This window comes from Muntiacus reevesi, chromosome 7 (genome assembly GCF_963930625.1).
Source record: "Muntiacus reevesi chromosome 7, mMunRee1.1, whole genome shotgun sequence".
Taxonomy (NCBI): Eukaryota; Metazoa; Chordata; class Mammalia; order Artiodactyla; family Cervidae; genus Muntiacus; species Muntiacus reevesi.
The window spans coordinates 2,447,710-2,470,973 of record NC_089255.1 but is presented as its reverse complement, the minus strand read 5'-3'; the positions used below and the strand labels follow the sequence as shown (position 1 = coordinate 2,470,973).

At 39.5% G+C, this 23,264-nt stretch overlaps 1 long non-coding RNA gene across 2 annotated transcripts in view; it reads right to left on the bottom strand.

Annotated features, from left to right (window-relative positions):
- LOC136171658 (uncharacterized) overlaps window positions 1-23,264 on the bottom strand; it is a 187,184-nt gene that overhangs the window by 54,585 nt on the left and 109,335 nt on the right. The window contains exon 3 of one of the 2 annotated variants that reach the window (XR_010663901.1): window positions 22,977-23,111. The exons of the other annotated variant lie outside the window; for it this stretch is intronic. This is a non-coding gene — a long non-coding RNA (uncharacterized lncRNA). Of the gene's footprint in view, window positions 1-22,976; window positions 23,112-23,264 lie in introns of those variants that run through there. 2 annotated transcript variants of the gene reach the window in all.

The following is a 23,264-nucleotide window of genomic DNA, read 5'->3' as shown; positions in this document are numbered from 1 at the left end:
TAGAGATCTCTTCAAGAAAATTAGAGATACCAAGGGAACATTTCATGCAAAGATGGGCTCGATAAAGGACAGAAATGGTATGGACCTAACAGAAGAAGAAGATATTAAGAAGAGGTGGCAAGAACACACAGAAGAATCATACAAAAAAGATCTTCACGAACCAGATAATCATGATGGTGTGATCACTCACACTCACCTAGAGACAGACATCCTGGAATGTGAAGTCAAGAGGGCCTTAGGAAGCATCACAATGAACAAAGCTAGTGGAGGTAATGGAATTCCAGTTGAGCTATTTCAAATCCTGAAAGACGATGCTGTGAAAGTGCTACACTCTATATGTCAGCAAATTTGGAAAACTCAGCAGTGGCCACAGGACTGGAAAAGGTCAGCTTTCATTCCAATCCCAAAGGCAATGCCAAAGAATCCTCAAACTACCGCACAATTGCACTCATCTCACACGCTAGTATGGTAATGCTCAAAATTCTCCAAGCCAGGCTTCAGCAATACGTGAACCATGAACTTCCAGATGTTCAAGCTGGTTTTAGAAAAGACAGAGGAGCCAGAGATCAAGTTGCCAATATCCGCTGGATCATCGAAAAAGCAAGAGAGTTCCAGAAAACATCTATTTCTGCTTTATTGACTACGCCAAAGCCTTTGACTGTGTGGATCACAATAAAATGTGGAAAATTCTGAAGGAGATGGAAATACCAGGCTACCTGACCCACCTCTTGAGAAACCTGTATGCAGGTCAGGAAGCAACAGTTAGAACTGGACATGGAACAACAGACTGGTTCCAAATAGGAAAAGGAGTACGTCAAGGCTGTATGTTGTCACCCTGCTTATTTAATTTATATACAGAGTACATCATGAGAAACGCTGGGCTGGCAGAAGCACAAGGATCAAGATTGCCAGGAGAAATATCAGTAACCTCAGATATGCAGATGACACCACCTTTATGGCAGAAAGTGAAGAGAAACTAAAAAGCCTCTTGATGAAAGTGAAAGATGAGAGTGAAAAAATTGGCTTAAAGCTCAACATTCAGAAAACTAAGATCATGGCATCTGATCCCATCACTTCATGGGAAATAGATGGGGAAACACTGAAAACAGTGGCTGACTTTATTTTTGGGGGTTCCCAAATTACTGTAGATGGTGACTGCAGCCATGAAATGAAAAGACGCTTACTCTTTGGAAGGAAAGTTATGACCAACCTAGACAGCATATTAAAAAGCAGACACATTACTTTGTCACAAAGGTCCGTCTAGTCAAGGCTGTGGTTTTTCCAGTGGTCAGGTATGGATGTGAGAGTTGGACTATAAAGAAAGCTGAGCACTGAAGAATTGATGCTTCACTGAAGAATTGATGTGGTGTTGGAGAAGATTCTTGAGAGTCCCTCGGACTGCAAGGAGATCCAACCAGTCCCTCCTAAAGGAGATCAGTCCTGGGTGTTCATTGGAAGGACTGATGCTGAAGCTGAAACTCCAATACGTTGGCCACCTGACACAAGATGCTGACTCATTGGAAAAGACTGGGAAAGATTGAAGGCAGGAGGAGAAGGGGATGACAGAGGATGAGATGGCTGGATGGCATCACTGACTCAATGGACATGGGTTTGGGTGGACTCCAGGAGTTTGTGATGGACAGGGAGGCCTGGCGTGCTGCTGTTCATGGGGTCACAAAGAGTCTGACACAACTGAGCGACTGAACTGAACTGAATGAATGTGTGAGGAGTTTTGGGCAGTAGAGTCTGGGGAATTAAGCATCTGTGCTGCATTAGCTTTCTAGAGCTGCATTTCCTTTGTACCTGTGTCCAAATTTTCTCCTCTTATAAGGACAGCGGTCATACTGGATCAGGGCCCACCCTAATAGCCTTAGTTTAATTTAATTACCTCTGTAAGACTCTATCTTTAAATATGGTCTCATTCTGAGGTACTGGCAGTTAGGACTTCAAGCATGTGTTTTTGAGGGGACATGATTCAGCCCATAATACATGCTATTTTTGCTAGGTATTTTTGTAAAGAGAACAGCGATTAATGGGTGAAGGCAGGAGGGCAGGGGTGGGGACAAGGGAATCTTAACATTGAACTCTAAATAATAAGTTCACCAGAGCCTACACAACTGAATTAAATGTCAAGCAAGAGCCTACACTAGATGAAGGAAAAAATTTTAGGTTTTCTTAACAAGAAAAGAAGCAGTGGCAACTTGAAGGAGATACAGTGGTTCTTGAACATGGACCTTACAAATTCATATTAATAATGATAATATACAAAGGTATAGAGTCATCAACAAAATTAGAGAAACATTATTAATTGCAATGTGAATAGATGACTTAGGATTATTTAGGATGAGATCAAAATTAATTATGTATAAAAGCTCCTTTACGGGAAAATATGATAAAGTGTTTGTGGTATTACTATGATATGAGATATCAAATTAATATTATCTAACCTATTTTTTTTTTCAGTTTTCTGCTATCTATATAGCAATTGATGTTCATTATTAGGATGAGATTTTTAATTGGGGTGTTTGGCTTTTTTAGTTTTTTTTTTTTTTTAGAATATCATTAATAAGATATGAGTACGAATATGAGTAACATGAAATTTCTTGGCATTTTGACCCTTACTGAAATATCAGGCAGACCTGCTAAGATACGAGTGAGGGCTAGAGTATCACTTTATGCTAACATCTTCCATTTCAACTTTTTCACCATGAAACATCCATGCATTTAAAATAAAAAACTGTAACAAATTCACTTCAATAGGGTTTTTGACTTCAGTTTTATACTCTCCCCTCCAGACCTCATCGGCAGTCTGGCCATGCCACCAAGCAGTCTAGGTTGAAAGAAGTCAAAAACATCGGTGTTTCTGGGAAAACACACATTCTCCTTTCTGACTCTCAGTCACAGCTTCAAAACCCCATGGGGTGATGCTGAGACCTGCTTGATTCACTTTGCAATGTGACCTGTTTTAGCTCTTGTGCTGGGGACTCACTGAACATCTCTTTTATTAATCCTTGTATCTACTGCTGTCAGTCAACACTGGAGCTGAAACAGCTTTCCGAAATAAACACAGTGTTTTCCTGTACTCTCAGAGGGGAAAAAAGGAGAGAGAGATGAGGGAATTGGCCACATAAAACCATATGCTATATATACTTGGCTTAGAAAGCTAAAGTTTTTAAAATCTGTATTTTAAAAGTTGGGAGTCTATTCTAAAGTTGTAGTTTTCCCTACTTAGATTCTAGGGGACATTATCTGTCTATTCTAGCTTTTTTTAGTTTTCTGGTATTTATATGACATTGATACTCACTAATAGAACAAGGTTGTTGGTTAAGATGTTTGGTTTTGTTGCTGTTTTTCTCACGTTGTTTTTTATTCATTTATTTATTTGGAGGAGTTTCATTTTCCATTCATTGATTTTTCCTGAACAGCCCTGTCTCTGCTTGCCATGGTCCATAATTATGGTTACTTTGAATCTTCTCTTTAGGTAGGACAAGATGTGGGGTCTCAGACCCTCCAACATAGAGGAGAAATATGAACAAATTTGATAATGAAAACTTTCTTTCAATACAGATTCTAGAAAAATCTTCACACATGCTCAGAGATATATAAAAATATTTATGACGTATTGCTTGAAACAGCAATCAATAAGGAAACTATATCTGTTAATGGAACAATAGTGAATAAACTATGAAATATCAGACCAGTAGAACACCATGCAGAAGTTAGAGGAATGAGGTGGACCTGTGTGTACGCAGGTCTCTATACTTTGTTTTGCTTTTGGCCATTCAGCCTGCAGACCCATTTTTTATCTGAAGGGAATTCTCTTTTCACAAGATAGGAATACTTGGTAGATTTAACATGTGACTTGCCCATCCCCTCTACATGCCCCTGAGTGGGCCTACAAAAATAGTCTTTATGCCAAAGGTTGGCTTTTTGATACCTTCTTTATGAAAGAGGTACTACATCTAGAATATTTAGAAACAAGAATTAGAACAGTGTCTAATACATAATAAGTGCTCAATAAATGTCATCTCTTTCTATTATCTTATCCATCTATACAGAAATATATAGCATTAACTGGAATGTGAATCTCAGAAACTTTTTTGTACAACTGCACTATGTCTCTGAGCTAACACTAATTCCTGAGGACCAAGAATATCACTCTAGAGTACTGATCAGAGTGAGGATATGAAGGATTCAGATTAAAATGGAATGCTGATAGCCTCAAAATGGATTTAGAAAGACCCTGAAATACAAACAAATACAAACTCAAGAGATGAAGAACAGATATCATTAATCATAGAGTGCCGCCTACCCCAGCCCCCACTCCCCACCCCCAACCCCGCTGCCACCAACCATGATACCTTTCTGATTTACAGAGTAAAGAATAAGGACTAAAAAAAAAAAAAAAAAGAATAAGGACTAAGTAACAAATGAAAGCAGAGACATTACTTTGCCAACAAAGGTCCATCTAGTCAAGGCTATGGTTTCTCCAGTGGTCATGTATGGATGTGAGAGTTGGACTGTGAAGAAAGCTAAGCACCAAAAAATTGATGCTTTTGAACTGTGGTGTTAGAGAAGATTCTTGAGTCCCTTGGACTGCAAGGAGATCCAACCAGTCCATCCTAAAGGAGATCAGTCCTGGGTGTTCATTGGAAGGACTGATGCTGAAGCTGAAACTCTAATACTTTGGCCACCTCATGCGAAAAGTTGATCCATTGGAAAAGACCCTGATGCTGGGAAGGATTGGGGGCAGGAGGAGAAGCGGACAACAGAGGATAAGATGACTGGATGGCATCACCGACTCAAAGGACATGAGTTTGAGTGAACTCCAGGAGTTTGTGATGGACAGGGAGGCCTGGCATGCTGCGATTCATGGGGTCACAAAGAGTCGGACACGACTGAGTGACTGAACTGAACTAAACTGAACAAATGAAATATGCTGGAACATCTATTCCTATATTCAACCAAGCCATACTGCAATTCTGAGGACTGGCCAGTGTGGTAACATCAGTGATGATCTGAAATGTATGGATGATGGCTTCTACTCTGTGTGTGTATGTTAGTAACTCAGTCATGTCCAACTCTTTGCAACCCCATGGACTGTAGCCTGCAACGTTCCTCTGTCCATGGAATTTTCCAGGCAAGAACACTGGTGTGGGGTTGCCATTTCCTTCTCCAGAGGCTCTTCCCAACCCAGGGATCAAACCCAGGTCACCTGCATTGCAGGTAGATTCTTTACTGTCTGAGTCACACTACCATTTAATTCTCCAGCTTGGTTGGTTGAAGAAAGAGATGGATGGGTAGTGAAGAGTAATAGTGGGAGAAGTACAACTATTGCCAGAAGCACTCCATTATTAAATAGAAGTATATTCAAAGATGAGGTTTGAGCAGTTCTGAAAACCCAAGTAAACTGAAAAGAAGTCTACTTATACTTATTTCAATCCCATTGCAAAGCAGCTCTGTTGCTGAATGGATCTTGGAAGCATTTTCCATAAGACCATGACCGCCCTGGCCCATCTGGCAAAACCATTCTTCTCAAGAGATGGAGACATCACATATGTCTGGACTGGTGCCACTGTGCATTAAGTTTATTTAAAGCTCCCTCTTCTGAGTCCAGGATCACCAACAAACTCTGATTCTGAAGTTGTTTAACTTTAGGCAAAGAACAGATTGATGATATAACTGTTTTCCTGAAGTCACTGTATTTTTTCCCATGGTTTGAAGCTTCTTAAGAAGGTCTGTCTACAGGGAAAGACTGCATTAATCATGCTTTCACGTGTATGCCCAGACCACGGAGTAGTTATATTTTCCTTTGTTAATAAATAAACCATCATTCTGGGTCTACCTCAGTCATGCAAGTATTTTGGTAAGCATGAGTCAGATTCTCAAGGCCTGGTCACTCCTGGGAAATATAAGTCATTGGAACTTTAAAAGATGACCAAATTTAGCTGGTCTCTCTTTTAGATGACATCGCATGTAGGAGCACATGTCCATTCGAAACATTTTTAAAGTTTCCATTTCCTTCTTCTCCATTTAACTTTTGGTAAGTACCTGCATTTCAATTTTTATTCCCCCAGGTATATTGCAAGTAATTTGATTTCCACTTTTACTCTTTTATTCCAAGGTCTTCACTAAAGCTTCCAGAAGGATTTTCTGTGAACCTAGTTTTATTGATGTTATTGCTATTGGAGACTATGGTCATATGATAAAACTAGGCCCGGCCCTGATGGGAGGGAGTTTGGGGAAGAATGGACACATGCATATGTATGGCTGAGTCCCTTCTCTGCTCACCTGAAACTACCACAACACTGTTCATCAGTGTTACATCCCTATACAAAATAAAAAGTTAAAGCAAAGCAAAACTAGGCCAGGTCCCAATTTTTCCCTCTGTAACCAACTGTGTCTAGAAACAATTCATACTTGACATCCATATAAGTGAAGGAATGGCTTCTCTATACGTTCATGGAATTTTTTTTCCCAGAGATGCACATGCTTATTGGTTGCTCTCTCAAGAACTCCCTGTATTTGCCTGTTGCCCAAACCTGTTGCCAAAGACAATTCTCTTTATTTCCTTAGTCTTACTTAAACACATTAATCCGGATTAAATAAAGCAGTTTTCTGATGACCTGTCAAAAAACCAACTCCACAAATGATTAAACTTTTCTTAAGTCTTCTTCCAAACAAGTACTGGGTTGCCCAGAGATTTATTTTGGCAAGACGAACACTGCAAACCTAGAGCATGCTGGGTAAAAATCTCATCATTAATCCTCAAAGAGGTGACTGAGTTTGCTTGGCATTCACCTTTGGCCTTTGGCCAGATACGTAGAAATTTTTTCTTAGTGACAAAATAGAACTAAAGGCATTTGGTAAGAGAAGGGGAAAAATGGAGGGAGGAGAGCAGAGAGGAAAGAGAATAGAAACATATAAATAAGAAATGTGTCCCTTTGGCTGGGCTTATGCATTATACTCAAATTCCAAATATAGGTTGAAATTTGTTTTAAATTGTACTATTTTTGTAATTAGTTTATTAAGAGTAAATTTCCAAAATGAACCTGTTACATGCCAAGATTCAACAATGGAAGAGCCTAGAACTTTTAAAATTGGTTTAAAAATCACTGTTTTTCTAACTCATGAGTTAGCATGTGAATCATAGAATAAATGGCTCACCTAAAAATAATGTTAGAGCTTCATATAAAGTTAGTATTTTTGAACTATTTTAAAACTAAGTCTTTTTTTATCATCTAAAATTAAGTTTAGCACTTTGGAAAGTCACTTCCTTCAAAGCTCTAAGGATCTTATGCTAGAGCGATTAGTAAACAATCACATTCCCTTTCTGTATGCTTTGATCTGCTTTGTTGATGATGCTCCATTTAAAAAATATGCTTCACAACTGACAAAGGACTAATCTCCAAAATATATAAGCAGCTCATATGGCTCATATTAGAAAAACAAAATAGCCCAATCAAAAAGTGGGCAGAAGACCTAAACAGACATTTCTCCAAAGAAGACATATAGATGGCCAATAAACACATGAAAGATGCTCAATATCGCTCATTATTGGAGAAATGCAGATCAAAACTACAATGAGGTATTCACCTCACACCAATCAGAATGGCCATCATCAAAACAAACAAACAAACAAAAAACCTACAAATGATAAATGCTGGAAGAGATGTGGAAAAAAGGGAACCCTACTGTGCTGCTGGTGGGAATATAGATTGATACAGCCACTATACAGAACAGTCTGGAGATTTGTCAACAAACTAGGAACAAAACTACCATATGACCCAGCAACCACGCTACTGGGCATATACCCTGAGAAAACTACAGTTCAAAAAGGCACGTGTATCCAGTGTTCATTGCAGCCCTACTTAACAATAGCTAGAACATGGAAGCAACCTAGATGTCCTTTGATAGATGAATGGATAAAGAAGACGTGGTACATATGTACAATGGAATATTACTCAGCCATAAAATGGAATGAAATTAGGTCAGTTGTAGTGAGATAGATGAACCTAGGGTTTGTGACACAGAGTGAAGTAAGTCAGAGAAAAACAAATATCATATATTAACACACAAATATGGAATCTAGAAAAATAGCATTGAGGAACCTATTTTGCAGGGAAGAAACAGAGATGCAGACATAGAGAATGGACTTGTGGACAGAGGGGAGGGGAAAGCGAGGGTGGGATGGATTGAGAGAGCAGCACTGGCATATACAGACTGCCACGTGTGAGAAAGATGGCTAGTGGGAGCCGTTGTACGACACAGGAAGCTCAGTCTGGCACTGACGATCGAGAGGGCGGGACGGGAGAGGGGAAGGAGCCTCAGGAGAGAGGGGATATATATATAAAAAAAACTATGACTCCTCTGTGTCGTATGGCAGAAACCAATACAATATTGTAAAGCAATTATCCTCCAATTAAAAATAAAGAAAAAAATAAGCTTCAATTAACTAATTGCTTTATACAGGACATCCTATAACATAGTGGAATCAACTGTATTAATAAATACATCTCAAGTAAAATTAGTTAACACATAACGATGTTTTCATTTTTCAGGCCTCCTCAACAAAAATTTATCCTAAATCAATAAACTAGAAATGTAACTAATACACACACACATATATTAATATAAAAACAATAATGATGATGGAATTACATCTTTAGAAGCCATCTAGCTCATTTATAGATGAGGACACTGAAGTCAACAGTTATAAATTAGATGACATCTGTCTTCAAAATAGTAAAAGTATTTTTGTCCTCTTCTTTTAAAAGTCACTCACAAAAAACATAGGTAACAAAAAACAGAAATAAAACTTTCACTTCATTACAATTGAGGATCTCTATAATCCTGAACCAATTAGTATATGAAAACAGAAAGCAGATAGAGAAATGGTGAAATGACTCAGCAGGCGGTGGTGGGAAGATGAAGTCTACAACAGCATGGTACAAACGAGAAGCAAGCCACTCTTGTCCTAGAATCGTGGAAAGTTTTAGGAAATGGAAGTAGAAATCACAGAAGTCAGTTGGAAAATTTCTACTATCTCCCACCTCCAACAAATTACTGAACCAGAGGGCCCTTGACTGGAACACCGAGCACAGAGGACGGAGAGATGTGCCGCCCTGCTGGAAACTGGAGGCTGACATTCTATCCTCATCATAAAACGGTGAGACTCCCAAGCTCTTCTGCCTCCCAGACTTAGTAGTATTTAGTACTCCTAGATTTAGCCTTCTCCGGGCAGGAAACTGACGATCCTCTTTCTGAGAAGGACTGTTCCAGAATAAAAATCAACAAAATTTCACATCCAAGGGAAAATTCTGCTGGCCATATTAATGGTATCCACCAGTTGGTGAGATCCAGCCAAATACAACCAATGCCAATCAGTATTTTACTGCGTCTTTCACAAATGTAAACATAGTCAAGAGCAATCAGAGATTTGCGAAAGATAGAGACCAGATCAACCTTGCTGGGCTTTGTGAAAATCATGCTGCTGCTGCTAAGTCACTTCAGTCGTGTCTGATTCTGTGCTGCCTCACAGACGGCCGCCCACCAGGCTCCCCCGTCCCTGGGATTCTCCAGGCAAGAACACTGGAGTGGGTTGCCATTTCCTTCTCCAATGCATGAAAGTGAAAAGTGAAAGTGAAGTCACTCAGTCATGTCCAACTCAGCGACCCCATGGACTGCAGCCCACCAGGCTCCTCCGTCCATGGGATTTTCCAGGCGAGAGTACTGGAGTGGGGTGCCATTGTAAAAATCATATGAGTTTGTAAATTCACAGTATCTAGTAGAGTGAAGGTGCCTACAATGTATGCATAGGATTCTTAGATAATGTTGAATGCAAGTACACGTTTCTTTCCTTCCAAAAGTAACAAAATGGGCATCTTCACAGTACACCTTTAAAGGCAGATGGGGAGTTCTGTTGTGCTGCTTTGCTCTTATTGTAATTACTATTTTTAAATAATAAGGACTGTGTCCTTAGCAGTTTCGAGAGAGATTTGGGACCATGGATACTATAAAAATGGGAAAATTCTTTGTCTGAAATGAACATTCATGGATAGTGACACATCTGTCTACACAAAGAACAAGAATGTTTAGATGCACACTTTTCATTCAGGTATGCATATCAAAACCTCAATGTCGACCTGGAGCTTCTGGAAAGGGATCTTGTGTCAATATAAATAACTTGCAAATAGGAAAATCCCTTATGATAAGAATTAAAAATACATTTCCCCTGAAACACTGAAAATAGGAAATGTTTCATAATACAATGAAAGAAAGTGAAAGTATAGTGATAGTTTTTCTAGACAGGGTGTCTGATCACCAATATAAATGGCAAAATATTTAAGATTATTGTTAATCTGAAGCTCATCCTCCTCTCTTTTCAACCCCATCAGACTGAACACAGGTCACAGGGTGTGTGTTGGGGACCCTTGTGTGATTCCACATCGTGCATTCCCGCTTCCTTGAGTAACAGGCCCAGGTACTACTTACCAACCCTCAGACTAAATGGTTCAGATGAAACCAACATCATCCTCAAGTCTAGAGGTGGACATTTGATCCTTGAGGGACCATCCAGAACATCATCAACCTACCCCAAATACAATAGTTGGTTAAGCAAAGAAAATATGTCCACTCAGAAGGTTCCAGGCCTTTGGCCCTGGGCACTGGGTGAGAATTCTTTCCTTTCTGCAATACAGAAGATTTAAGAATGAGCTTCTAAAGGTCAGCTCTAAAAGAAAGCCTACCTGAGAGGGAAGTCAACTTCCAGATGGATGCAAAACAAAGATTAAAAGAGTGATTTGATTTTGATTACATCAATACATCAGATCTAGTGGTACTCAGGCAATACATACCCTGGGCTTTTCAGATATATGAGCCAATTAAGTTCCCTTTTTTGCTAAAGCCAGTTTGGACTGGGTTTCCTATCACTTGAACTAAAAAACCCTAAAACAAACATGCATTTGTATGTAAGTATATTCAAGATAAAACTATGTATAATCTAGTCTCCTTCCTCAGATCATATAAACTAAACTCCCCACACATGTCTCACATACAGTCTTCCAACACAAATATATATCATAATAGAGCCTAAAAGCTATTTTTTAATTTTTCAAAACCTAGTATACTTAGTAAGGAGTGAGAAATGCTCAATGTTTTTGAGTGATTTGAAGATGACAAACTGAATATATGAATGAATAATATAGATCCCTGAACTTGTCTAATATTAATCCATGCAATATAGATTCTCTGTACAGATAATCATTAATCCTAATTTAATAATTTCCAAGAATCATTGGAAGCTCCCAATCTTCTTCAGCTGAAAGAAAACTTAAATTAGCTTTATCCAGTGCAAACAGAATGCACCTACAAAATTTTTAGTGCTTGATTAGAGATTGGAAAAAACCAAGATAAACTGGCATGGTTCTTATCAACTTGAAGCTCATCAGTTAATATGCATAATGTATGGAGGACTCTAAAGGAAATATGACTATACCACTGTATGCACATGGTTAAGATAACTTTTTTAAAAAGCCTCATATTATACTGATCCTTTTATAATCCTAGGAACTTTCCTCTAAACATACACTAACTTGCTTTTACAAGAATAATAAAGTAATTTATTAAGCAATTACCTTGTGCTGTATACACTGTGTGATACGAAGAGCTGATTCATTGGAAAAGACCCTGATGCTGGGAAAGATTGAAGGCAGGAAGAGAAGGGGACAACAGGATGAGACGCTTGGATTGCATCACTGACTCAATGTACATAAGTCTGAGCAAACTCCAGGAGATGGTGAGGGACAGGGAAGCCTGGCATGCGGCAGTCCATGGGGCTGCAAAGAGTAGGGACTTAGTGACTGAAACACGATACATTGTGTGAAGTCTTTATATACATTACTATTTTTTGAGCTCCTCATATCAACTGTACATGGTATAACTGAAGATAATTTATTTGAAAGTCTGTAAGCATTCAAATAATAATTTATACTTTAAAAGAATGTTTTTCATGATTGCCCATTTTTAGTCACGCTATATAATAACAGATCACTTGCTACAATGCACTCTGCTAAATTAAGTTGTTTTTTCTTGTTTTTTTTATGGGTTTCCCTGGTGACTCAACAGTAAAGAAACTCCTTCAAGGTGGTAAACGACAGGAAGATGATGATGAAATGGACAAGGCAGTGCGGAACACAAAGAAAGGTTAGAAAATAATTCTTTGATGCTGTGAATTTCATAAATCCCATGGAACAAAATATATTCACTGGTGAGTAGAAGTTACTCCAAATGCATAGGAAGGGAGAGAAGCTTGAAAATGAAGGAAAGTACAAGTACACAGTGGGCCCTGCCTGATCTTTTCCGAAGACCTACTGTATCATCCTCTCCTGTGCTGCCGCTTCTGCTAAGTCACTTTAGTCGTGTCCAACTCTGTGTGACCCCATAGACGGCAGCCCACCAGGGACGGGAATCCCCATCCCAGGGATTCTCCAGGCAAGAACACCAGAGTGGGTTGCCATTTCCTTCTCCACCTCTCCTGTGGCTGCTACAGAAAGAGCAAATCCTAGTGATTAGCGATCTTATGAAACTTCTTTCTGCAGATTAGGAACAAATTTTATGTTTTAAAATAAATCTTGTGCCTAAAAAATTTCCAGGTGCTTTTTAGCCATTTTTTAAGGAAATGAATATGGTTTATAAATTCTGATTTTGTAATAAAAATGTGGTAGGCAAAATAAATTGATTATACATACAATGTTTATATCATTAAATCTTTATATTTTATGTGATACATATTTTCCTTTCACAGGTAAACAAATATTTTCATTTGAATCATCCACAGATACACAGAATTCTTTAGTAATTTGCATGGTATTTAACTCATAAAAATGATTCTGTAAGACACCAATGCATATTAAATTTATTTATCTCATATCATAGTTGAAGTCTCATATTATATACCAAAACTATCAGACTAAAATGTCTTTTGTAAATCACTGTGCTCTTTTGGAATTAAGATATCCAAAGTAAGGAATATTAATCTGGAATGAGTCAGGTCCCGACAGTGTAAGTAAATGATCTTTTATTGTAGGTATTAGTGCCCATACTTTATTGATGGGGAAAATGGGGCTCAAAGAAAATAAGGTCAAAGTAAGCCAAGATTCAACTTCTTGCCTCTCTGATTCTAAAGCCTATGCTCTGCTATGCTAAGTCGCTTCAGTCATGTCCGACTCTGTGTGACCCCATGGACAGAAACCCACCAGGCTCCTCCGTCCACAGGATTCTTCAGGCAAGAACACTGGAGTGGGTTGCCATTTCCTTCTCCAAAAGCCTATGCTCTTTTTTAAAAAATAACATTTGCTTTTGGCATTGCTGGGTCTTCCTTGCAGCAAACACGTTTTCCCTGGTTGTGGGAAATGGGTAAATGGGTAAATGTGGCAGCTTCTCCTGTTGGGAGCACGTGCTCTAGGCTGTGCAGGCGCCAGCACTCGTGGCTCCGGGGCCCAGCACTCATGGCTCCGGGGCCCAGCACTCGTGGCTCCGGGGCCCAGCACTCATGGCTCCGGGGCCCAGCACTCGTGGCTCCCCCGCCCGGCACTCGTGGCTCCCGGGCCCAGCACTCGTGGCTCCCCGGCCCAGCACTCGTGGCTCCCGGGCTCAGCACTCGTGGCTCCCCGGCCCAGCACTCGTGGCTCCCCGGCCCAGCACTCGTGGCTCCTGGGCCCAGCACTCGTGGCTCCCGGGCCCAGCACTTGTGGTTCCCAGGCTCAGTTGCTCAGCAGCATGTGGGATCTTCCCAGATCAGGGGTCGAACCCAGATCTCCTGCATTGGCAGGTAGTTTCTTTACCACTGAGCCACTACGGAAGCCCTCTCTTTTTTTTTTTTAATGTTTCTTAGCTGAATCCATTTTTAAAATTAACGTATAATTGCTTTACAAGTTTGTATTAGTTTCTGTTGCACAACAAAAGTGAGTCAGCTGTATGTATACACACAATGTATAATAAAATACACTAGAATATAACTCCATGAGGTCAAGGATTTCTATGTTTTGTTCACTGTTGTAGTTCCAGAAACTATGACAGTTACTAGTATATATTTAAGAGGTACTTAATAAATATTTGTAAAACAAATAGAAAAATGATTACTTCTTTTACTTACTATTAACACAACCTAATGCTTAACTTCTTTAGCAATGAGAGGATAAATGTCTTGTATTTACATCTGACTATATTTATATTCTTTTGAATTGACATAATAGAAAAGTGAATAAAGAAAACACATTGTAAGAAATCCCATAATTCCTGGGATGATTTTTTCAGTAAATCAAAGAGGTGGAAGACAGTGTATATGATGGTTTTATGTCTGATTGTAACAGTTTATCTCTAGGAACATAAAGGAAGGCAAAGTATGTGGGTGCACAGGACATGATGAGTGATTTGAACATCCTCATCAGACTACTTACGTTTTTTTAGTGAAAAAGAAGGAAGATCATCAGCTAAGACTAAGAATGAGGGAGGTGATAGTGTTTGAGGAGAGAGAAAAAAAGTCCAAAATAGTCATTTGACAGACTTGGAGAGGGAAGAGGATAGGGACATAGAAAAAGATCAGTGGCATCAACAGAAAGACTAGTCTGCAGTCCTGTTTATCCACGGATTCATGTACAGAGCCAGATTTACCCATGGCTGTGGTTCTGTCAGAAGGGGCGGCTGTGAGAAGATGCCCCTCCTCCAACGTAAGGAGCAGCAGCTGCGCTTTGCTGCAGCAGCCGTGAAGAGATACCCCACGTCCAAGGTAAGAGAAGCCCAAGGAAGACGGTAGGTGTTGCGAGAGGGCATCAGAGGGCAGGCACACTAAAACCATAATCACAGAAAACTAGCCAATCTGATCACAGGACCACAGCCTTGTCTAACTCAATGAAACTAAGCCATGCTGTGTGGGGCCACCCAAGATGGTCCAGTCATGGTGGAGAGGTCTGACAGAATGTGGTCCCCTGGAGAAGGGAATGGCAAACCACTTCAGTATTCTTGCCTTGAGAACCCCATGAACAGTATGAAAGGCAAAATGATAGGATACTGAAAGAGGAACTCCCCAGGTTGGTAGGTGCCCAATATGCTACTGGAGATCAGTGGAGAAATAACTCCAGAAAGAATGAAGGGATGGAGCCAAAGCAAAAACAATACCCAGTTGTGGATGGGACTGGTAATAGAAGCAAGGTCCCATGCTGTAAAGAGCAATATTGCATAGGAACCTGGAATATTAGGTCCATGAATGAAGGCAAATTGGAAGTGGTCAAAAAGGAGATGGCAAGAGTGAATGTCGACATTCTAGGAATCGGCGAACTAAAATGGACTGGAGTGGGTGAATTTAACTCAGATGACCATTATATCTACTACTATGGGCAGGAATCCCTTAGAAGAAATGGAGTAGCCATCATAGTCAACAAAAGAGTTTGAAATGCAGTACTTGGATGCAATCTCAAGAACGACAGAATGATCTCTGTTCGTTTCCAAGGCAAACCATTCAATGTCATGGTAATCCAAGCCTATGTAATGCTGAAGAAGCCGAAGTTGAACAGTTCTATGAAGACCTACAAGACCTTTTAGAACTAACACCCAAAAAAGATGTCCTTTTCATTATAGGGGACTGGAATGCAAAAGTAGGAAGTCAAGAAACACCTGGAGTAACAGGCAAATTTGGCCTTGGAGTACAGAACGAAGCAGGGCAAAGGCTAATAGAGTTTTGCCAAGAGAACGCACTGGCCATAGCAAACACCCTCTTCCAACAACACAAGAGAAGACTCTACACGTGGACATCACCAGATGGTCAACTCCAAAATCAGATTGATTATATTCTTTGCAGCAAAGGATGGAGAAGCTCTATACAGTTAGCAAAAACAAGACCAGGAGCTGACTGTGGCTCAGATCATGAACTCCTTCCTTATTGCCAAATTCAGACTTAAACTGAAGAAAGTAGGGAAAACCACTAGACCATTCAGGTATAACCTAAATCAAATCCCTTATGATTATACAGTGGAAATGAGAAATAGATTTAAGGGACTAGATCTGATTGACAGAGAGCCTGATGAACTATGGACAGAAGTTCGTGACATTATACAGGAGAAGGGGATCAAGACCATCCCCAAGGAAAAGAAATGCAAAAAGACAAAATGGTTGTCTGAGGAGGCCTTATAAATAGCTATGAAACGAAGAGAAGCGAAAAGCAAAGAAAAAAAGAAAGGATATTGCCATTTGAATGCAGAGTTCCAAACAATAGTCAGGAGAGATAAGAAAGCCTTCCTCAGTGATCAATGCAAAGAAATAGAGGAAAAGAACAGAATGGGAAAGACTAGAGATCTCTTCAAGAAAATTAGACATATCAAGGGAAGATTTCAGGCAAAGATGGGCTCGATAAAGGACAGAAATGCTATGGACCTAACAGAAGCAGAAGATATTAAGAAGAGGTGCCAAGAACACACAGAAGAACTATACAAAAAAGATCTTCACGACCCAGATAATCACAGTGTTTGTGATCACTCACCTAGAGCCAGACATCCTGGAATGTGAAGTCAAGTGGGCCTTAGGAAGCATCACTACGAACAAAGCTAGGGGATGTGATGGAATTCCAGTTGAGCTATTTCAAATCCTGAAAGATGATGCTGTGAAAGTGCTGCATTCAATATGTCAGCAAGTTTAGAAAACTCAGCAGTGGCCACAGGACTGGAAAAGGTCCGTTTTCATTCCAATCCCTAAGAAAGGGAATCCCAAAGAATGCTCAAACTACCACACAATTGCACTCATCTCACACGCTAGTAACGTAATGCTCAAAGTTCTCCAAGCCAGGCTTCAGCAATACATGAACCATGAACTTCCAGAGGTTCAAGCTGGTTTTAGAAAAGGCCGAGGAACCAGAGACCAAGTTACCAATATCTGCTGGATCATCGAAAAAGCAAGAGAGTTCCAGAAAAACATCTATTTCTGCTTTATTGACTACGCCAAAGCCTTCAACTGTGTGGATCACAATAAACTGTGGAAAATTCTTAAAGAGATGGGAATAACAGACCACCTGACCTGCCTCTTGAGAAACCTGTATGCAGGTCAGGAAGCAACAGTTAGAACTGGACATGGAACAACAGACTGGTTCCACATAGGAAAAGGAGTACGTCAAGGCTGTATATTGTCACCCTGCTTATTTAACCTCTATGCAGAGTACATCATGAGAAACGCTGGGCTGGAATCAAGATTGCTGGGAGAAACATCAATAACCTCAGATATGCAGATGACACCACCCTTATGGCAGAAAGTGAAGAGGAACTGAAAAGCCTCTTGATGAAAGTGAAAGAGGAGAGTGAAAAGTTGGCTTAAAGCTTAACATTCAGAAAACTAAGATCATGGCATCTGGTCCCATCACCTCATGGGAAATAGATGGGGAGACAGTAGAAACACTGTCAGACTTTATTTTGGGGGGCTCCAAAATCACTGCAGATGGTGACTGCAGCCATGAAATTAAAAGACGCTCACTACTTGGAAGGAAAGTTATGACCAACCTAGATAGCGTATTAAAAAGCAGACACATTACTTTGCCAACAAAGGTCCGTCTAGTCAAGGCTATGGTTTTTCCAGTGTCATGTATGGATGTGAGAGTTGGACTGTGAAGAAAGCTGAGTGCCGAAAAATTGATGCTTTTGAACTGTGGTGTTGGAGAAGACTCTTGAGAGTCCCTTGGACTGCAAGGAGATCCAACCAGTCCATCCTAAAGGAGATCAGTCCTGGGTGTTCATTGGAAGGACTGATGCTAAAGCTGAAACTCCAATACTTTGGCCACCTCATGCGAATAGCTGACTCATTGGAAAAGACCCTGATGCTGGGAGGGATTGGGGGCAGGAGGAGAAGGGGATGACAGAGGATGAAATGGCTGGATGGCATCACTGACTCGATGGGCATGAGGTCGAGTAAACTCCGGGAGTTTGTGATGGACACGGAGGCCTGGCGTGCTGTGATTCATGGGGTTGCAGAGAGTCGGACACGACTGAGCGACTAAAGTGAACTGAACTGTGGTTTTGTAAAGGACAAGGCAAAAGACAAGCAAGGGAGTGATGATCAACCATGAAATTAAGCTTTGTGGGAGGAAACATAGAACACCAAGAGGGTAAGAGACAATAAAAAGTGGTCCGTAAAATCAACGGAGTCAAGGTACTGAACTTTATTAAAGTGGAGCCGTTTTTCTAGTCACTCAACTCTTTTTGAATCTTAATCCTGTTATTAACTATATTACTTTCTTTTTTGTATTACATGAGAGTAATGCTAAATTTTACATTAAATTCACCTACTCAAAAATACTTTACTGAGTACCAGAAGATGTGGGATATAAAGTTAAATAAGATTGGTCTCTTGCCTCAAGAATTTCACAGCCTCCCCAAGGAAACAGGCAGGAAAACAAGGAATTACAGAATAATGTGGAAGATTCTCTGAAAAATTACTACAGTGATACAGAAAGGAGATCTCTGAATCAAATTGAAGGGTGACAGAAGACTTCTGAGGTGAGGTTTTGAAGATCAAACAGACAATCAAACAGGAAGTAGAAAAGGTCCTTCCATGACTCACCCAAAGTACAAATCAAAATACTTATTGAAGTTTTGTCAACTAAGAGTCTTGTGGCACATCTCTAAAAATCACCTCCTAAAATCACCTATCTAAAAATTAGAAAATTTCATGGAGTAGCCATAGCAATTCTGACAGACGGGGCCATTTCACCCAGTTCTGTTTTCTACATCTTCTCCATGAAGCCATCTTGAGCAACTACTTCAAGTATCTTGCTGGAATCAAAATGCTCTATACAGGTTCTCTGACCTCCCAATGCAGGGAACCTATATAAGGGAGAGATTAGTTTGCCATTCATACTTAGAAAATTCATGAACACCCTCACAGTTTACCACTGGCTTTTTTTCCTTAAGTGCGAACAAACCACTTATTTAATATTCTGTTTTAGGATTTTCCCAATAACTCACACCAGATTCATCAACCTGTAACTTGCCTGCTTACAGAGGGTGATATTATGATGGGAAGCAATACCTCTTGTTGAAAATATTTTAAGGAGATAATAGTGTTTGAGAGTCACTTTTATGCTGAGGGAATTGAGATGAGAAAGCTCCACCTAAGACAAAGGATGAGGATAGACAGGGCAAGATAAATGGGACAAAAAGAGAGAACATTAGCCTGGAGAAATGGAGTGTTATTTAAGAAGTTTGTGTTCAATTCATGAAGGGGAGTAATCCAGGTCAGCTTGGATAAAGTCCTTCGAAGTCAAAGATGATGTCTTGGTTCTGACATCTGGTAAAGGGCTCTCTTAGAGCTCAAGATAGAAGCCAGACTTACTGGGGAAAAACTTGGAAACCACTTTTAAATAAAACAAAGGAAATTCTTTTCTATGACGTCACACCAATTCTGCCAAATCACAGTCTGCCAGTGCTTGTCACAATGTTTACAATTAAGAATTTGAATACATAAAAGTCCTTGGTTCTCCTGCAGTTCAGCAAGGCTGCTAAGAATCTGGAATAACTCCTTCAAGGGAAAGGAAAAGAAATTAAATTGATGACAGACAAAAAAATCACAGCTCAGTACAGATAAAAGAGACTAGTAGGTTAAAGAAATTGCATTAATTGGGTCAGCAAGGACCTAGCTGATAGTCAAGCCATTAACTGCTTTTTTCTTTCCTTAATCATAAAAGTTAATTCAAAAAACAAAAGTTTTGTGTGATTCCTTTAGTGCCTATGTTAATTTTTTAATCTTAAAATCAAAATATAGACTTAATACTGCTTTTATCAAAGTTGAAAACAGTGCCTGACAGAGCAGGAGGGCTAAGGGAGAAACTATCTCTGATTATCTTTTGGTTAAATCTTATTTGGGAAAAAAAAAAAAAGTAATGCTTGAGCAAAGTATCTAATGAGCAGAGAATCCAATATTCTCTGTTCAGTTTTTGCTGGGGAGGCAGGAGGTGGAACCTAGAAATCCTGAAATTGCCAAAATGAAAGTAATCTGATTAAATTTCTCTCAACATTAACAACAATTTATTATTATGCCAAGATTAGCCAGTCCTGAAAACCAGTATGTTTCCTTCAAGGAAGGCAGCTAAGGCAATCAGAAAAATAGGCTGGTTGTTTTTTTTAACCAGCATTACTTATGCAATAGTAACCAAACAGTGTGAATAATTATATATCAGTGGGTACTCCATGGGCGGGTACCATCTTGTCTGTTGTCTTATATGCTCTGAACAGACAGAAGATCATGCTAAAAAACCAAGAACTTGTGAAAACTGAATCACATGAGTAGCTTAAATTGAAATCTATGCAAAATTAATCTGGCATATTTAATGATGAATCACTGCTATTGTGTTTTTATGTTATTGGCAATTATACATAATTGATGACTGGTTTATACATTTATTGTAACTAGCATTTTTAACAATTTTTTTCTCTTTTACTTCTCAGTGCCTGCTGTCAGTGTTACTTGAAAGTTTTCCTCATTCTATAGCAGATTTTAATTATTATCACTTAACTCCTGTCATAGAAGTTAAAACAAAATTCTGGACTTGATACCTCAAATTTAGGTCCCAGGCTCTAGTCTGAGGAACTCTGCCCTGAAGTGCCTTGGCCCACTCTACACCATCACAGCAGATCTTCAAATGCCAGGAGCTGTGCAGGAGCTGGCAATATGGCAAGTGCATGAGGGAAGCAGGGTACAGGGCAGGGATGGAAGAGCCGGTTGGTCCCCAAGCGTGGGTGAAAAAAGAAGAGGCAGATGCCAGAGAGGGAACGGATGCAGAGTTTATCAACCTGCACCCCAATACTTCGGAGAAAACATAAAGCTGCTCCCATTTGTTTTTTCCTATCTACCTTCTCCTGATGTTAGCCTTTATATTGGCAGATGCTCAGGTGTGTTCAGGGTGGTATAATTGGGCATTGATCAGGTTACAAAAAGAATTAAATTAGGAAACAATTTCTGTTTAAGTCACTGGGAAAAAACAAGGGACAGCTTATCTCCACATTATTTCACAGACATCGTCTCCATTTTATGCACTGCCCAGGACTCAGTGTAATGCCTCATGTATTGCTGCTGCTGCTAAGTCACTTCAGTTGTGTCTGATTCTGTGCGACCCCATAGACGGCAGCCCACCGGGCTCCTCTGTCCCTGGGATTCTCCAGGCAAGAATACTGGAGTGGCTTGCCATTTCCTTCTCCAATGCACGTGTGCATGCTAAGTCGCTTCAGTGTCCGACTCCTCATATGCTATAGGAGCTCAATGAATAAATACTGAATATATTATTTTTAATCATTTTTAAAAGAAACTTCTTAGTATTATATGTATACTGCTGTCTAGAACCAAGTCACAGACTCACCTAACCAATTCATAGCTTCCTGAATTGTTAATCTAGAAATAGTACAAGCATCCAGGATATAGCAGGGAGGGTGTACACCTGTGTCTGTAGTTCAGGGTTGTTCATCCAATATTCTAGGTATAATGGAGAGGGAAATGGCAGCCCACTCCAGTACTCTTGCCTGGAAAATCTCATGGATGGAGGAGCCTGGTAGGCTACAGTCCATGGGGTCACAGAGAGTCGGATATGACTGAGTGACTTCACTTTCACTTTCTAGGTATAAAAAAGGTAGAAATGTATTTTCTGGCTCAAATCTACATTTTGTCTTAAATAACTGTGTGAATTTGATCCTAATAGCAGCCAGCTGCTTGATCTTAGGGCATATAGTTATTATACTACCTTTGTTTTCTGGTCTTTAAGAAGAGGGCCTATACATTTCACTACATTTTATTAAGAAGTCCTGCCTGCAGAGCACTGTGCCCGACACTGCTATAGGGAAGGAATATGATAGCATGGGGCTTTCTATTTTCTTTAGGAGCCAAGACCACCCAAAATAAGCAGGTCTCTATCCTCTTCTAAACATTCACAAGGAGTATCTCTTAATAAACAATGTTAACAATAAAAGTAATCCTTCCACTTTCTTTTCCTTAAATCTCTTTTTTTAAGGACACTGATAAAATGCCTTACATTCCCTAGAGTTAGGAAGCTTTTTATTTCGACGCTAAATCCTGTGTGCTATAGCTTAAATCTATTTCGTCTTATTCTGTTCTCATGGAAGACAGAGAAAAATCGTTTATCCTCCTCTATATGATAGTCCTTCATGTATTAAAGATTTCAGTCTTCATTTCTCCAGGTTACATAATGCCAATTCCTTTCATTTTATTCATATATCTTATTTTTCCCAAGCTTTTAAACTCTTCTTGGACTCTATGGATAATCAAATAGTCATGCAGTCCCTTTCAGATTCTAATTGAGTAATAAACCTGCAAGGAGCGAAATATTTTTAAATCTTAAATCAGAATCTCACATGATCTGGGGTTTAAAACATTTCTGGAGAGCAGGAGGAAGCTGGAAAGTACTGGCACAGAAAGCATGGGAAGAGGCAAGAAAGTACTACTGGAATATTGTTATTATTTTATTACAGAGAAAATTAAGGGATACATCACAGCAAATAAGGAAAATGCAAGATTAAAGGCACAATTAAAATAGCCAGCTGCTGATTCCTGATTTCCTAGCAAATTGCTGTCAGATGACTATGATAACTGATCATGGTAATCTAGATTGAAGTTAAAAAAAAATCACAGTTTAATTGGGCATGAATTCACTCTATAATGTGTTCATATTATTTTTCTAGAAGTCTTCCAGTTTTTTCTTCTTCCCTTTCCAACTATGTTCTGCAAAAGAATTCCTCCCCATATAACCTATGGAGAAAAATAAGAGACTGTTACCCTATTAGACTTCATCTAATATCTAGAATCAATTAGCATGTATATAAAATATCATTTGCCTAAATTCCATAACTAATGAATGGATAAACAAAATATGGTGTAGCCATACAACAGAAAAGCCACAAAAAGGAGTGAAATACTGATACATGTTACATACCATTGATAAACCTTGAAACATTTTGCTGCGTGAAGGGAGCTAGACACAAAAAGCCACATATGTAGGAGTCCATTTGTATGAGAGGTCAAAACAGGCACATCCACAGAGATAGAAGACAGATTTGATCTCACCAGGGACGCTGCAGAAGAAAGATGGGGCATAACTGCTTGATGTGGATAGCATTTCCATTTAAGGTGATGAAGAAGTATTGGAACTAGATAGTAGTGATGGTAATGGCACGACTCATAAAGTGATGTCATCATTTTTGTGAAATTCTTCTCATAAAATGTAC